General features: G+C 46.9%; 1 protein-coding gene across 3 annotated transcripts in view; it reads left to right on the forward strand.

Annotated features, from left to right (window-relative positions):
* The window catches only part of ABCA4 (ATP binding cassette subfamily A member 4), a 1046570-nt gene that overhangs the window by 230899 nt on the left and 797032 nt on the right, over window positions 1-18639 (forward strand). The window lies entirely within an intron of this gene.

The raw sequence follows: 18639 nt of genomic DNA on the forward strand, positions 1-18639 counted from the left end.
TAATGTGGCCTTCCAACGCCTAGTCAGTAGACGTTTAGCCAATAGAAGTGCTAGGTTTATTAATCTAGGGAGCACTTTCTTTTTTTGGGGACGTGGAAGCATTCCCAGTATACATACCTCCATTTTGCAGTACATAGCCTTTCCTGCTAATTTATTCAGTGAGTTGGTTATATTTTCCCAGTATTCAGTAATAGCCGGGCACCCCCAGAGCATGTGTTTGAGTCCTGCCTCCTCTTCCCTGAATCTGGGGCATGTTGAGGGTAGTCCTGGGTATAATATATGTAATCTGTGTGGGGTGAGATATGCTCTGTGAAGTATAGCATATTGGATGAATTTAAATCTCGTTTTATGAGATATTTGACTTGGGTAGTTTAGTATGGTAGTCCATTCCTCTTCTGATATCTCTCTTCCTATGTCTGTTTCCCATTTGATTTTTAGTTCTGTCAGGGGTCTAGATAGGTGGGTTTTCAGCCCGTTGTGTAGCCATTTGACCATATGTGTACCTTGGCCTTTAGTGTATTTGGAGTGTACCAGTGCGTGTGTAGGCAGTTCTTTGTCATTCGGGGCCCAGTGTTTTGTAACATAGTGCGTGATACTAGCATGTAGGAGGAAAAGTGAGGCGGATAAATTGTGTTCATGAATGTAGTTGGTGTGTGTTAGTAAACGTTGGTCTTTAAATAAAGAGCCTATGGATTCTACGCCTTCCTGTGCCCATTTTTGTAGTTGTGCAGGGGTTAAATTACCCATGGTTACAGGCAAGCCCAACAGTGGTGTAGCGTAGCCATTTTTAATGTAGCTTTATGCGCGTTTGCTTAAAGTATTAGGCCTCTGTGCACTTTGCCCTAGATGCATTTTATTTAGCCTTGCACTGTTATTTTACAATAACTAGTTTCACGGTCTTGTTTTATTTTCTTCGTCCACACTGTTTAGCTTACTTCAGCACTGAAGTTCTCAAACATATCATTCTTGCTTGCTCTGTGCTTCAGTCAAGGATACAGTCTGGTACATTGCCGATAGACGTGGTAGAAGTTTAGTCTTTAGGGTTCGTAGACAGTACACATTCTTACATAGGGACGTTTCTTAGAACACCGGCGTGTTAGTTATAAAAACACTTTCTAGTCCTGGTACATGAGAGAGGGAGATTCCGACCATGAACCCACAACTAGATGCTGACTGCCCTGTTGCAGATGCTGATCCAGATCACAGGCTTTTGCTCAGGTATGAGGGTTGATGTCCTCCCGGGGGAACCTGAAAGGCAGGCTTAGAGCTTAACATGCTGTGCTCAAAATATAACTTAAAGAGAGAACGTAACCTAGTTGCAATATGATAGCATTATTCTTATGTTTCACTCTCCTCGTTACTATTTCAATCCTACTGTGTTGTATGGTTCTGGTTATTGCGGCCCACACCTTGTTATCTAAAATGCAGTCGTTTTATTAAACCAATCTTTAAAACTCAAACTGCTTTTGTCATTTATATATGAGACCGCACTGTGTATGAGAGAACTGGTTGTGACCTGAGTGACCACGACTTCCCTGGGAAGCACTAAGATGTCATGCGCTCGGCTGCCCAATTGTCTCTTCGCTTTGGGAAAGATAAGGCACTGCTAGTTAGCCGGAGCTTGCCCCGGATTTGGGGTGACAAGGGTCCTTCGCCGTGGGTCAGACTTAGTCCCCCACACTGTGAACGATCTTGCCGCCCAAAAATCCAGTAGTCTCATTAGGATAATGAGAGCATACACGACATGGCGCCGCCAACGTTTGGTCTGGCTCTAATTTTCGGGTCCACCAGTTTCTCTCGGTCTCATATTATATAATGATCCCTCAGTTCCTTTAGCGGAGACGTCCGTGGCACTGAGGACTTCCACCACCGCGGTATAGGTAACCCTAATTACAGCGGATGGTTGTTCAAGCTTGAACCTTAAAAGGAAAGACACCGTTTTGGTGTGCCTTCTCTGAACTATCGCTGTTTTTCTAATGGCGAATCCCCAGGCAATACAAATAGCTCTTAATATGAGACAACCGCTCACAGCACATTTGCTTGCGCATGGTCTTACGATCCAGGGTGGTCCAGTCACGTTTGTGGTGGCCGCCCACGCAGCCTATAGAACTGAACTTTTTACTCTTGGGTCACATTTCCAGCAGTTGATGGGAACACAAATAAATTTCACACATATACGGTTGCGAACATGCCTGGACAGTACAGGGCGTACGCATACCTAGAGATACCTCTATCTTATCAAGAACATAATAATTGGCTTGATGGCACTCTACCCCATACAATAGTACCAGTAAGGTTAGGTCCACTAAGTAATGATGGTCCAACCTAGCCTTTATTGGCCACATATACACCACATCCTGCGGTTGCAAATATGGCGGTGGCTGAAGTTCGACGTTTATATACAGACTTATTGGCTACATATAGACGCTTAGTACAGTTTGTGATGCAGACACTAAATACAAACCCAGCGCCTGCTGCTCCAGCACAACCACATTCAGTAACACCAGGTATAAATCCGGTGACTGTACACTCCATTATGGGTAAAGTTCCAGCAATACGAGAGGAGACTCCGTTTTGGCTGGCACAAAAAATAAATACGCTGGAGGCGGTATTTCCCCATACGGGACCTCAGGACAAACATAGAATACTAACTATGTGTTTGCCATTTGGAATGGTTCCCACAGTGGACCATTGTAATACATGGGGCACTGTGTTTGCCGCACTCTATACAACGGCACACGGTACACCAACATTGGCCAACCTACCGGAAGTGCTTAAACAAATTCAGGATGAATACGGGGTAGCCCCGGTCTTAGATTTAGGAATGCAACTGATGGGCAACTTTGCCACGGTTTCTTCAATAATCCTAAGTAATCTTAAAGGGTAAGCAGTTGCACTTGCAGTGCGTATGCGTCTTCGTGACGTCCCGCAACAAGATCAGGAGCGGGAACTGCCTAAAATAATAGCGGAAACATATTCCAGTATCGGTCGAGATAGCCTAGGGGCTAGACCACAAAAACCTCAATTTCAGGGAAAAATTTGTAAAGAAAATGCTAAACAGCAACCTGAGGGTAATAAGAAGCGCTGGGAGAAAAAACAACAGACACCTAAAAAAGAAAGGGGAGAATCTCCACGTACGGAGACCCCACAGAATAGGTATAATCTCAGAAATAGGGATAAAATAAAAACGCCTGATAGATATCAATATACTGATACACGTCAATCTCGTTCCTTTCAGGACTCATCGGAACAGAGAAATGAGAGAGGTGGGCGGTCAGAGCGGAGAACTGAGTACGTGAAACCGAGACAGGAATCACAACGCCCTTCGGAGGTTTCTGTCAAGAAGGAAGAGAAACCAATACAACCAAAACAACAGTTTAAAAAGAAAAAAGTGGCGGCAGTCTCAGTTAGACATGCCACTCAGGAAGAGAGTTCTCTTGAAGAACAAGACATGGGCACTAGCACTGCTAGACAGCGCGGCAGAGGTCACAATAGTTCGCCGGAATCTTTTAGAGCATCTGGAGGTGAAAGCAACTGATGACTTCATACAAGTTGAAACAGCAGATAAGCGTGTCTCTGAACCCGATAGGGTGTACACAGTGACTTTACAATTGGAGGGAGACATTGAACGCAGTATACACGCAATCTTTTGGGATCGTGTAGTTAAGATATATGACATTTTGCTGGCTGAACAAGATTGGCCGCCTGACTTTGTCCGCACCTGCCCAGTGGGGGAGGAGGTTATTAAACCTTTGTTCTCGCCCCTTGTTCCAGGGGAACTCGCAGAGTCCTATTGCATCAAATGGGCCCTAGCACAAGCACCTGCCTTATATAGAAATCACGTAGGGTGGGATAGGGATTCTCCATATGATGAAATTCCGATTAAAGGTGAACCTCAGCCACAACCGCAATATCCCATAAAACATGAAGCAAGGGCACCGGTGAGGGAAATACTTACACAACTGGAATACCAGGGGGTGATTGAACCCTGTGTCTCACCGATGAATAATCCCTTACTCCCTGTAGCTAAACCGGATCATTCGTTTAGAATAGTTTTAGACTACAGACATTTGAACGGACATACATGTACATATGCTATACAAAATTCACATAGCGCTGCACTGATGAACAACATTGTGTGGTAAAAATATAAAACAACTTTAGACATCTCGAATGGATTCTTCAGCCAGAATATAGCACCCGAAAGCAGGGATTTGACAAGCTTTAGCGCGTTAGGCTCCCAGAAAATTCTGTTGTTTGCCTCAGGGGTATAAGAACAGCCCGGGACTGTTTACAGCTCGTGTGACTGAAATTTTACACGAGTTGGACCCTGAAGTGTTGTCATATGTGGATGATATATATCTCACGGATGACGAGTTGCTACAACATTTAAGACGGGTCGCCCGCATTGTTGTAGGGTTTGCCGAAATTGGCTACAAATTTAACTTTAAAAAATTGAAAATTGCCTTCCTCAGCGTCATATTCCTGGGATATGAGCTGTCGAATGAAGGTAAGAGCCTAGCGCCCCAATTTTTAGAAAAATGTGCACAGTTGCAACCACCAAATACGATTAAGAAACTCCAATCGTTGTTGGGCTTTCTCAATTTTGGCAGAACATACATTCCTGATTATACTACACGCATAAAACCTTTATATGAATTAATACGTCCTGATTTTTCTAGCAAATTCTGGACAATTGAACATTCACATACTCTTAGGGAGTTACAAGCAGATATGCTGGCAGCAAAACATCTACACACACGGGACAATAAGACACATTTGGTCATCAGGGTGATAACTGGGGCCATTGGGTTTACTTATGTCACATTTAATGAAGGTGAGACAGTCCCGATTGGATACAAGTCACACTTGTATTCTGCTGCTGAACAAAGATTTTCTCCCACTGAGAAAATATTAACTGCTGTACAGATGGCTGTTATTAAAGAAAGACCTCTTGCCCAGGGAAAACGCATCATTGTAGTTTCTTCTATTCCGGCCCTCGAGGCTGTTACAAAAGCTAGCGTCCCGAACGCAAAAGCACTACATCCAAGATGGATACAGTGGGTTACGTCTTTGACAGCCACTGATGTTGACTACATTTTTGACCCAAGGTTACAGACTCAGGAATTTCTACAATATGAAGTTGAATATCCAGTTCCCGCTGACACGTTGCTTATTGATCAATATCAAGTAGTCATGTACACCAATGGGTCTGCCCAACCGGCGGTTGGAAAACAACACCAGTATTCGGCTGCATGTGCAATAGTGAGCGGCCATATGGAAGGGGAGAAATTCTGCCCCCAACATACTTATACACAGACCTTAGGGGATTATACGGCACAATTGGCTGAGCTAAAACCTCTACTGATGGCATTAGAACATACAGATCCGACGCAGTTTACACTGATTGTTTGTGATTCGTATTATTGCATCCAGTCTTTTAATGAATACCTACATTACTGGCGCTTGAATGGGTTCAGAGATTCAAAAGGCAACACCATAAAACACAGACTACTGTGGGGGCAGACCTGAAAGAGACGCTACCCAAAGTCCATGTTGTACATACACTTGGACACCAGCGCGTTGGAATACACGTTGCTGGGAATACTTTGCCTGATGAAGCCGCAAAGTCGGCAGTGGTGGTTGCCACTGTAGCTGCAGTGACTCGTTCGAGTTCCAAACCAGACACAGAGATTATGGCTGCCATAAAGGCTACTGTTGATGGCACGCCTTATCCCAAAGGATTTCCTAATAAATATCAATACTTCATGGGAAGTATGCTGAACGCTGAAGTTAAAATCCCTAGTGTAGGCGTACGCGACATCCCCAATAAGAATGTAAGACCACAATTGATTAAAGCAGCGCATGAGGGAGTGGCATCTGCACACGCGGGCGCGGCTGCTACAATTTCGCTATTGCAGGCCCGTTACTGGTGGCCTGGTCTCTATAAAGAGACTAAGGGGGTCATTCTGACCCTGGCGGCCGGTGACCGCCAGGGTCACCGACCACGGGAGCACCGGCAACAGGCTGGCGGTGCTCCCAAGGGCATTCTGACCGTGGCGGTTCAGCCGCGGAGACCGCCGGTTTACCGCTGCCCCATTGAATCCTCCATGGCGGCGGAGCGCGCTCCGCCGCCATGGGGATTCAGACACCCCCTACCGCCATCCTGTTCATGGCGGGAAACCCGCCATGAACAGGATGGCGGTAGGGGGTGCCGCGGGGCCCCTGGGGGTCCCTGCAGTGCCCATGCCAATGGCATGGGCACTGCAGGGGCCCCCGTAAGAGGGCCCCACAAAGTATTTCAGTGTCTGCTTTGCAGACACTGAAATACGCGACGGGTGCAACTGCACCCATCGCACCCCTGCAACTACGCCGGCTCAATTCTGAGCCGGCGTCCTCGTTGCAGGGGCATTTCCGCTGGGCCGGCGGGCGCTCTTGTGGAGAGCGCCCGCCGGCCCAGCGGAAATGTTTGAATGGCCGCCGCGGTCTTTTGACCGCGGTGCGATCATTTGCCGGCGGGACCTTGGCGGACGGCCTCCGCCGTCCGCCAAGGTCTGAATCAGGCCCTAAGCAGTATGTCCTTTGTTGTGACATCTGTCAACAAATTAAAGTTTCAACAGCTACGCGCCCGCCACAGACACCCCTCTTAATATCCAACAGACCATTACAATGTGTGTACTTGGATCATTGCGGTCCACTAACACCAGATAGTGCATACAAATATATACTAGTTGCTGTTGATTTTTGCTCCAGATTTGTGTGGGTGTGGTCACAGCGCTCGGCTGACGCTCGGAATGTTATTAAAGATTTGCGAATCTTTTTCGGTACATATGCAGTTGCGGCATTCCATTCGGACCAGGGCCCTGCTTTTGCCTCTAGGGCATTCAGGGACACCATGGCTTCATTGGGGGTCCAGCTCCAGTACTCGCCTCCATTTCATCCCGGGGAAATTCTGTCGTGGAGCGATTAAACCGCGATTTAAAGCAATCCTCAGCAGCCAGAGTCATAGGTACGGGTTGTAGTTGGCTAACCCACCTGTATGGAGTTCAGAGAGCACTAAATAACTTGCCTAGAAGGTCCCTGGGGGGTCGTACTTCATATGAGTGCCTGTTCGGAACACAAATGTTTGTTCCGGATCTTGATGGTCCTGGTGTGGAGGCGGCGGAAACGCCTTTTGACATAAATGATTGTGTCACTGTTTTGCAGGAATTACAACAGTTCCGTGAAGATAACTCTTCTAAAAGTGCTGCCTCCACAGGAATTAAGGATGTGCCAGTAACACCTACCGGCTGGATTCCCAGGGTTGGGGATCTTGTGCGTGAAAAGGTCACAGTGAAAAAATAATTTGGCCCTTCTTATCGAGCACCAGTCGCTGTGTTGGGGATACACGGAACGAGAACTGTTATTCTACCACCGTTGCTTGGTGCCAAAGAAAATCACTTTGTTTCCATTGACAATGTCAAGTTACAACATGTGGCCGATTCTACACAGCAGACCAAGAGGAACGTCCAGTAGTTCCCGAATCACTCTCACTACTGGGGAAGATGTTCCGCTTCAAGTTATCTATACCAACACTGTCGCCTCTCCGAGCTTGGGGAGGGTGGATGATGGTCTCGCATGAGTTCCACTGACAACAAATAAACTTTTGATCAAGTCACCATGACTACTGCCGTGACGGATGGTGCTATCTACAGTGTACCACCGCGAGAAACACCAACTCCTCCATTGAATACAGCGACACCTTTTGCACGAACTTCCTCTGGTTACTTTGCCAACAACGATGATGGTATATCGGACTCGTTTGCCTCTTCGACTTCTGACCTATCAGGTCCATGTAAGCTGATGTGTTGGCTTAAAGATACGTATTTTGTTTTTCCATGGACCTATCTGTGGCTCTTGTTGACTATGCTAGCATTTTTTCTTTGGTTAGGGTTTGTCATGACCTTCTTTCTGTTGATACATGGTCATTTTCTTCCTGAGAGATCAGCGGTTGAACAGGTGGAGGAGGTGTTGAAGCCACATTTTTCATCACATAGGGTTCGAAGGGACTTGTCCTTTGTGAACATTTCTGCAGTACCGATTCCGGATGGGATTGTGTGGGATAAAGTAATGTTTGATATATACGGTCCCACTGAGATAATTCAAATACTGTATGTCCTAAAGTTATCTATGAATGATATAGTAATACCAGGCATTGTATCTGATGATTGGGATGTGAAGACAGTTGATTCCATGATGACTGAATTACAATATTATACTGTCTATGAAAATGTTTACCAGTTTAAAGACAATTATGGTGACATGTTTTGCTATAATTATTATGGGCACCATTTTATACATAAAGCAAGTAGTCCGAAAACGATATTTGACTCTACGCAATGGGAGCATTGCCCAACTCCCCCGCAAGGGAGTTCCAAAACATATTCTGACAAATGTACGTATTTTTCTGGGCATCATCAAATGAACGCTAAGTCATATTATTTTAGGTTAACTCCGTTTAAAGAGAAACAAATGTTGTTGACTAATACGAAATTCATATACTCAGATTCTTTTGTTTCCCGACTGTCAATTGAAGATTATGAATATTGGTCAAATAATGTTGATTTGAAAAGTGTTTGGGGAACAAAACATTGGCAGACAAGGGGCAGAGAAACATTGTTTACGGCATGTCTCATTCCAGTCCAAATGATTTTTTTTAAATGAAACAGTACAACAGAATAGCTGTTTAGGCTTAGCAACAATCAGAGAATTGAATATGCCTAGTATACCTGTCCCTGCAAAAATTAATAACTGGCAGAAATACATAAATGACACTTTTATTGAGCTTACAGACTGGGTCCAGAATGGTACATTTAACACTTCATTGACACGTCCAGGCGGGTGGTTATTGTGGCCCATAGACACCAACAGGTGTCATCAATGTTTTGTCACCTCCTCTGGGGGTTTCCGGACGAGTAGGTCTGACCCTCGCTATATATCGCCAAAACATGCTGAAATAATTACTACATATAGTGTGGGAAAATTGTGTCAACATGGGTTGAAATCATCCTCGCTAGATGCAGTTAAGACACATCTCACTCTCCTGTCTAATAACACTGACTTACAAGACTTTTTTTCAGGCCCAAAGACACCACGTAGGAAGCGTTTCTTGTATGAAGTATACAATGAAATATGGAAACTTTCCCAGCAGGAGGCTGCAGCCCGGTTAAGGCAGATAGATCAGGAAAATATGGAAAAGGCATTAGCTGTAGTGGATAATGGAATTCACACCTTGTCCGACCGCATATATACGATTAACAACATTGTTTCTTCTGCGATAGACATAATACGATCTGATATGTCTTCTTTAAATCATGGACAAAGTCAGACCAGGTCCATTATGCAGTTGGGTTGGACACTTCAGACATTGAAGGCGGGTTGCGTTCCGTGGCAGCACATCAGTGCCAGGGAGATCTTTTTTTTCCTTTAATTTAACGCAACAACAACAACTAATGGCTAAGAAGGAGGCGACTTATGTCATGCTCAACATTGAAAAATTAGAAAGATTGCCTTTTACCGTGGCCGAGATCCCCTCTGCAGAGTGGTTGATACACAGGGTTATTAATCTGCCCATTTCTACGTTACAGTTCACTTACTGTTTGAAACATGTTCCGGTAGGCAGGTATGAGAAGTTGGGAGATAGTTATATCCATGAGGTGTGGGAGCTTCCCTTCTTGTACAAATGCCTCAATGGCATGAAAGAGGTCTTTCTTAGCGGTAGTGAATGCAAGACTTCAGTCAGCCATTCGATGATTTGTAAGCAGCTGTCCTTGCATGGGGCATGTAATGCCTCAGTTGCGACCTTGGCTTGTTATTTGAAGGGAGTTCGGGTCCCCTTGATTAAACGCACATTCCAGGTGCTTTCAAACGGCAGCTATGTCCTCCTCAATAGTGAAGACTGTTGTGGCATGCGGGCCGGAATAGTTTACGTTGTTTTGGTCACTAAGGTTGTTACTTGCTGCGGGAGTGTGTTGTTTCCCCCCACTAAATTAAGGGAGGTAGCAGATATCTGGCCTCACATTGCTACTTCCAAGGTGAATTTTGACAAGTTAAGTAGACTAAAGGCTTTATTGTTTCAGAAGCATGTGGCCCTTACATCTGCACGCGAGACCTACGCACTTCAGGTGGCAAGGTCATCAGCGGAAATACAGTCCCTGTTAAATAGCAACTTTCCGAGCCACTTTGGTGAACTCGTGGGACGTATATTTAATGCGTCCAGCACGGCTGGATTAGCACTTTTTTTTAAAGCCGTTGTTGTTGGTTTCGTTCACACCTCCTCTTCCATATTCGGTTTAATACCTTCGGCTATTCATTCAATTTTCGGAAGCATTTTTGGGGGATTTCCGATAACTTTGGCCTTACTAGCCGGCATTTTGCTGTTGCTGTTGTTTTTCCGCAATGGCTGTCCCGCCGCAACAAGGACGAATGTGGGCTCTCCCATCAGCGCAGCTGTGTCGTGAAGGCATGATGCAGCACTTTGGAGCAACACTCCTGGGACATTTGGAGTGTGACTGGTCTCTGTCATTCAGACCGGTTTTGGATTGTGTGCAGCCCGTGTTTCGGTGCCGTTGGTGCGATTTGGAACATACACTAGCCGTCTGTCTCTCACAGCAACGGCCCCCAGTGGTTGATGCTGATCTGTTGATGTTCCCGATGAGGGCTCATTACCAGACATGCGCGCTGCGTTTGCTTCGTGAGGCTGATTACGAGATACCCTTCCTGGAGGAGTTGATATTAACTCGTTCACAGGCCCTGTACGGGATGCCGCCCTGGTTGACACTGGGGCTTTGGAACACACCTGCTCCTTGATAGTCTTTGGCATGGATTTTCCGGTTTTGTCATCTGCTGAAGTGGAGAATCTCCTGCTTTCCATGACCAATGTTTGAATTGAATGTGGTCTAAATTGACACTGCTATATGAATTTGGCATTCAGCCACATGCTTATTTTTAAATTGAGGATTAGTGTGCTTTGTTGTCCTCTTGACTTGTTGAAATTCTGTAGGTTTTTAATTATGTTTTAGCTTAGGGCTTTTTTATCTTTGACTTAAACCACTGTCTACCGACAAGGGGAGGGTGTAGTGTAGCCATTTTTAATGTAGCTTTATGCGCTTTTGCTTAAAGTATTAGGCCTCTGTGCACTTTGCCCTAGATGCATTTTATTTAGCCTTGCACTGTTATTTTACAATAACCAGTTTCAATGTCTTGTTTTATTTTCTTCTATCACACTGTTTAGCTTACTTCAGCACTGAAGTTCTCAAACATAACATTCTTGCTTGCTCTGTGCTTCAGTCAAGGATACAGTCTGGTACATTGCCGATAGACGTGGTAGAAGTTTAGTCTTTAGGGTTCGTAGACAGTACACATTCTTACGTAGGGACGTTTCTTAGAACACTGGCGTGTTAGTTATAAAAACACTTTCTAGTCCTGGTACACGAGAGAGGGAGATTCTGACCAGGAGCCCACAACTAGATGCTGACTGCCCTGTTGCAGATGCTGATCCAGATCACAGGCTTTTGCTCAAGTATGAGGGTCGATGTCCTCCCGGGGGAACCTGAAAGGCAGGCTTAGAGCTTAACATTGTGTGCTCAAAATATAACTTAAAGAGAGAGCGTAACCTAGTTGCAATATGATAGCATTATTCTTACGTTTCACTCTCCTCGTTACTATTTCAATCCTACTGTGTTGTATGGTTCTGGTTATTGCGGCTCACGCTTTGTTATCTAAAATGCAGTTGTTTTATTAAACCAATCTTTAAAACTCAAACTGCCTTTGTCATTTATATATGAGACCGCACTGTGTATGAGAGAACTGGTTGTGACCTGAGTGACCACGACTTCCCTGGGAAGCACTAAGATGTCATGCGCTCGGCTGCCCAATTGTCTCTTCCTTTTGGGAAAGATAAGGCACTGCTAGTTAGCCGTAGCTTACCCTAGATTTGGGGTGACGAGGGTCCTTCGCCGTGGGTCAGACTTAGTCCCCCACACTGTGAACGATCTTGCCGCCCAAAAATCCAGTAGTCTCATTAGGATAATGAGAGCCTACGCGACAGTGGGATATTGGGAGAATAGGGGATCGAGTCAGGAGTATATTGGAGTGCCAGTTGCCAATATTGTAGTGCTATTTTCAACAAGAGAGGAGCGTGTCCCAGAACTGGGGCTCCGGGGCATAATAAGGAATGCAGATTGCCTTTGTCCAGCATCTGTTGATTATAGTTTATTTCTTGTAGGTTTCGCCCCCTTAGCCAGCATGCCAGCCACTGAAGCTGTCACGCTAGGCAGTAAGCCTTAAAGTCTGGTGCGTTCATCCCTCCCTGTTCTACCGGCATCTGTAACTTGGCCAGGCTTATTCTGTGTCCCCCTTTCCCCCATATAATTTCCAGCAACATAGAGTTGAGTAGTTTGAAATAGGACTCAGGCACTTTCACCGGTAGGTTAGTCAAGTAGTATAGCATGCGGGGTAATGCCACCATTTTGGCTGATGCCAATCTGCCCGCAATTGAAATTGGTAACGTTATCCAGAACTGGATCTGCGTTTTGAGTGAGGAGAGGGCTCTTTTCAGGTTACGTCCCAGGAGGTCTTCTGGTGTGCGATATACTTGAATCCCAAGATATCGGAAAGTGTCTATTGCTACTTGTAGCTGGTGATCTCCAAATGGTAACATGTTATCTCTGTGTGGCTCATAGAATGAGAAAGCTATGGATTTTTTAAAATTTATGGCTAGTCCAGACAGGGGCATGAATTCTTCAAAGATATATGCAGCTGTAATAGGGTTTTGGTTAAGATCCTTTATGTATAGTATAATATCGTCTGCATATAGTGAAACTACGTGTTGCGTATGATCTATTTCAATGCCCCAAGCCCTGCCCTCCTGTCTCAGCAGTTGTGCCAGAGGTTCTATGGCTAGGACAAATAGCAAGGGGGATAAAGGGCAGCCTTGCCTGGTGCCTCTATACACCGGGTAAGTGTCTGATATATTTTGTCCTGTACGTGCTCTGGCTGTTGGTGTTGCATATAGTAGGCTGACCCATTTAATATAGTCCGGTGGGGCTTGAAACTTCTCTAAGACCTTTATCATATATTCCCAACTTAGGGAGTCAAAGGCCTGGCGGAGGTCCAGCGAGAGACACCCCGCGTGTGGGAACTTTCCCCTTGCTGCATCCATCACTTGGTATAATCTACGCACGTTTAAAGAGGTGTTCCTAGTCGGGACAAAACCGCACTGGTCCATATGTATAAGATTACCTACGTATGGGAGGAGCCTTTGTGCTAAAATCTTTGCTAGTATTTTGTATTCCATGTTTAATAAGGATGGTGGTCTATAAGATGAGATATCAGTTGCGTCCTTACCCGGCTTCAGAAGGGACGTCACTAGTGCCTGCCCAGTAGTATCTGGCAGTCACCCCATCTCTAAGGATGCTTGATATAATCGCTCTAAGTGTGGGGTAAGCTGTGTATTGAATAGTGAATAAAATTCCGCCGGTAGGCCATCTGTTCCTGGCGTTTTATTGTGCGCTATGTTTTTAATAGTTTCCCTGATTTCCCCTTGCGTGATTTGTGCCCCTAATATCTGCCCGGCCTCTGCATCAAGTGTTGGGAGTTTCATCCTAGTCAAGAAGGAGTCAATTCTCCCCTCCGCCACTGCGGGTGGAGCAGAGTATAAAGCCATGTAGTAATCTTTAAAAGCTGTGTTAATGTCCAATTGGGTAGTTATATCACCATGTTGTGTTGTCCTAATATGCAATATGGGAGTGGGTGCCAGTTCCTCACGTATTAGACGTGCCAGGAGTGGACCTGCCCTATCACCTTCCCTGTGCGTCCGTTCCTTATATCTAGTATGATCGAATTTCCGGAGTTTTTCGACCAGTCGGGCGTGTTCAGATCTAAGATCTTGTAGTGCTACAGTTTTATTAGGGTTTATGACCGACTCTTTTTCCAGGGCACCTAACCATTCCTCCGCCTGTGTCAGTTCCCTCACCAGTGTTTTTCGCACTCCTGATACTGCCCCTATTATGACACCCCGTATCACCACCTTGAATGCCTCCCATTCTATTAGTGGGGAGGAAGCCGTGTCTGTATTGTCACGGAAGAAGGTCGTAATTGTTTGTGCTAATTCCTCTCGTAGGGCAGTATCTTCCAATACTATGGGATGCAAACGCCATGTTGGGATAGGTGTGGATGTTCGCCCCCAGTTCATTGTCAATTCTAAAGGGTTATGATCTGATAATGTCTTTCCCAGGTAAGTGGTTTTGGGCATTTGCGTCTGTAATGACTCAGTGCAAACTATCCGATCTAGCCTCATGTGCACTTTGTGGGGATGTGAATAGAAGGAGTATTCCTTCATGTCAGTGTTTCACCATATATCTGCTAGGGACCATCCCTGTAACCATCTCCTTAGTGCGTCTGCTTGTCTCTGTGCATTTGTTCCTAACATTGGAGGGGTGTTCCGGTCCATGGTAACATCTAATACTCCATTGAAGTCCCCACCAATCACCCAGGGAATATGTCCCATAGTGTTAACACTCTTGATAGGCGTTCTAGGAAGGTGTCTTGTCCAGTATTTGGTGCGTATATACTGCCCAGTGCCACTGGTTTCCCACCTAAGTTACCCCTGATCAAAACAAACCTGCCCTCATCATCAATCTTAGTATCAGCCACTTCTAAGGGCACACCGGCCCTTATCCATACAGCTGCTCCTCGTGCGAATGCCAAGTATGAGGTATGAAAGATCTGGCCTCGCCATTTTTTACAAAGTTTAACCGCTTCATGTGAAGTAAGATGAGTTTCCTGTAGATAAACAATATGTGCTTTGCAGCGATTTAATTGTGCCAGGATTCTGTGCCGTTTTTGGATAGCTCCCATCCCTCTCACATTCCAAGTGATAATATTATATTCACATTGTGTATGCATAGTTGGGTCTGATTATGGGCATCCAGATGCGTTTGTCGCCCCATTCTAGTTTATAATTTCTGAAGAATAGTGTGCCTGATGTAAATGCAGATGCCTGTCTTAGTAGAAAATAACCATACTTATACTCTAATAGAAATACCAAGCAAAGCCTAAACCTGCTTTGCCAAACAATTATGTAATACATAATCTTGGTGCTACAACAAAGCAGTCAATTCGTACTGGGAGGGGCCTACGCAGTGGGGCGTGGTCAAAGGGTACGTCCTGCAGCCAGCGGGTCTGCTAGTGATAGTGTGGGAGAGAATCAACGTATGTCAAGAAGCTCTACCAACCGAGCCCACCACAACTGTAGGGGAGCTGAGGTTCCGTACAGAGAAAGTAACAGGTATTTTGGCAATGCTATTGCGGGGGTACATCTGTTAAAAGTCTCTAGCTATCTACGGAGTGATGTCGGGAAACAGAGCCAGGCTCCCTTCTGAGTCCGATGCCGCCATGCTATCCACCGAAGAAGCGGTTCTGCAGGGAGAAGAGTTCATCTCCCGTAGGGAGCCTGCGGTTTGTAATGCATTGTTTTGTCCCTCCAGGGCCTGACTCAGTGTTGGGCCTGATCTGTTCTGTAACATTTGGGCTTTATTTCGTTTGTCTCTGCGAGGTTGAGGAAGTTGCTTTGCATGGGGGCCGCTGTTCTGTTACTCCGCCCGTGAGTGTGGGAAGTTTTCGTCGAGCCAGGTACATACCAGGTCGGGTGAGTCAAAGAAGTGCGTTTTTTGATCATGTGTAATGCAGAGTTTTGCTGGGAATAACAGTGCATATTTTATCTCCATTTTGCGTAGTCTTTGTTTTATTACCTGGAAGGATGCTCTGCGCTTCTGGACTGCCAGAGTATAGTGTGGGTATAGTGAGATCCTGGCATTGTCTATCATAATAGGGTCCATCTTCCTCGCCACCTGTAAGGCGACATCTCTATCTCTGTAGTTCAGTATCCGTGCTATTACAGGTCTTGCTGGAGCTCCTGGTACGGGTTTTCTGCCAGGGATTCGGTGTGCTCTTTCCACCACAAAGTGTGCCGACAGTCTGTCCTTGGATATGGATTGTAGCCATGTCTCGATGTATCGCGTTGGGTCGCTTCCTTCTTTGCCTTCGGGGAGCCCAATTATGCGTATATTATTGCGTCGTGAGCGCCCCTCTGCGTCTTCGACCCTTTCTTGTAGGATTTCCATTTGCTGTTGGAGCCTTTCAATTACATTTTTGTTATCATTATGTGTCGGGAGAATTTCTGCCACTGTTGACTCCGTTTGTTTTAGCCTGTCTGAGAGTTTTGTTTGATCATCTTTCATTATATTCATTTCCATTGTAATCATACCTAATCTGTTCTCTATGGCTTGTCGGGAGTCTCTGATTTCTTTTAGTGTAGTGTCCAGCTTGTCCATGTTTTCTTTCGCCTGAGGCGTCAGGATTTGGTCCTGGGGAGTCGAGGTTACACCGTTTTCCATTGGTTTACCCTTTGTGCGACCCATTGCCAGACTTCTCTGTAAAGATATTTTTGTCTCGCACCTCAAATCATATTATCGTGCGTTCAGTGTAGGCGGGAAGGGGTATTTGTGCTGTGCGCGGGCCCCTTGGATCTTATTGTCCTTTATAACACTTTGGGGGTGATTCTGACCCCGGTGGTACTAGACCGCCGGGGCCAGGGTCGGCGGGAGCACCGCCAACAGGCTGGCGGTGCCCCGATGGGCATTCTGACCGCGGCGGTTCAGCCGCGGTCAGAAGTGGAAAACCGGCGGTCTCCCGCCGGTTTTCCGCTGCCCATTAGAATCCTCCATGGCGGCGCAGCTCGCTGCGCCGCCATGGGGATTCTGACAGCCCATACCGCCATCCTGTTCCTGGCGGTTCTCCCGCCAGGAACAGGATGGCGGTATGGGTTGTCGTGGGGCCCCTGGGGGCCCCTGCAGTGCCCATGCAATGGCATGGGCACTGCAGGGGCCCCCGTAAGAGGGCCCAAAAAGGAATTTCACTGTCTGCTTTGCAGACAGGGAAATTCGCGACGGGTGCAACTGCACCCGTCGCACCTTCCCACTCCGCCGGCTCAATTCTGAGCCGGCGTCCTCGTGGGAAGGGTTTTTGCACTGGGCTGGCGGGCGGCCTTTTGGCGGTCGCCCGCCAGCCCAGTGCAAAAGCCAAAATACCGTCAGCGGTCTTGCGACCGCAGAGTGGTATTTTGGAGGGGGGAAGTCTGGCGGGCGGCCTCCGCCGCCCGCCAGACTCAGAATGACCCCCTTTATCAGGTTTCCAGAATCTTATTTCTGCTTAGCGGTATACAGCGGGGGGGTCCCGGGAAGGGGTTTCTGTTTGAAGGTTGTTTCTCCCGTGTGTACTGTAGTAACGCTTTGTTACTGCGTGATCCAATCTATCACCCTCTCCCCCGCGTCATCTCTGGCGATGATGTCCCGATCCTGCGGCCCCGGTGGCAGTCTGTACCCTCCGATGAGGCATTCCCACCATGGTTCGACCCTCCATTCGGCGGAACACCATCGCCACACCTTCCAGTGGAACCGTAGCGAGGTCCAGGCCACAGCTCAGTATAGTGCGCTTCCTTCAGTTCAAGTATTGCGTTTTTCCTGTTCTTTGTAGCTGCTAGTGCCGCGGAGCCTCCCGCACGGTGCGCCCGGCCTATGGGCTTGGCCGCCGCGTCGCCCGGTTACCCGCGCGTTCAAGGGCGGGGGAGGGCCTCGGGTAGCCGGACCAGCACACAGGCTGTAATCGGGCCGGTTTTCCGCCTTCGGTCGCACCGTTAGTCACCCCCACTCACCGCCTCTCGGCTGCAGCTGGTCTCGTCGCTGTCTGTCTCCGCGCTTCTTCTTCAGGCCCATTCAGCCGTCTTCTCGTCAGGGCCACATCAAGACCGTGCTGGGGGCCTGGATTGCACCATCCAGCTCCCGCCGCTTCGCCCGGACCAGCGTTCGGCTTTCCGCTGTGTCTCCGCTCCCGGTGTGTGTCGGATTTCAATTTTACGGTGGGCTCGGTCGGGAGCTCCTCGTTTATGGGACCGCCATCTTAGGCGGTTAGCCACGCCCCCCAGGCTGTCCCCTGACTTGGCTAGTGTTGGGCCCAGCACAGGAGACCCAGAGAGCCCTCCTGGTGGGCTAGGGGGGGGATCACGTGTGCCCCCCCATCCTCGGATGTGTTTAGAGCAGCGCCGAGGCTCTACCACCCTTGTGCAGGAAAGGGAATGAAGGAGTCATAGCCCCTTCTGCCTGCAATACACCTACCTGGCAGGGTGGAGTGGTGATCTGTGCATTACTTTATTGTGCCTTACAAATGTCCTTGGGGATTGTCTCATGAGGGGGTTGTGGCCTCCATGTTTCCTACAAGGGGCATTCTTTAGCGTGATGTACAAGCCTAATGATGTTTTACAGTATATTAATGTCATGAGCTTTTATACTGTGTCATGTTACGTACATTCATGATTATAATTTGTCAGTAATGATCATGTGTTGTACTATTACCTAAGCATTTCTGGTGATATGTGTCTTACCATGATATGTGCATTTTTATCTGACTACTGCTTATGTTGCAGGATAACCAGTAACCTATGTGTTGTATGTGACAACTGCTGGCTTTCGCAGAGTAATAGTACTGCGTAATGTTCTGACAACTCTTGGGTAGCAGGGTTTTACTGACATGTTCTGTTTGCTC

Source organism: Pleurodeles waltl, chromosome 4_2 (genome assembly GCF_031143425.1).
Source record: "Pleurodeles waltl isolate 20211129_DDA chromosome 4_2, aPleWal1.hap1.20221129, whole genome shotgun sequence".
NCBI lineage: Eukaryota > Metazoa > Chordata > Amphibia > Caudata > Salamandridae > Pleurodeles > Pleurodeles waltl.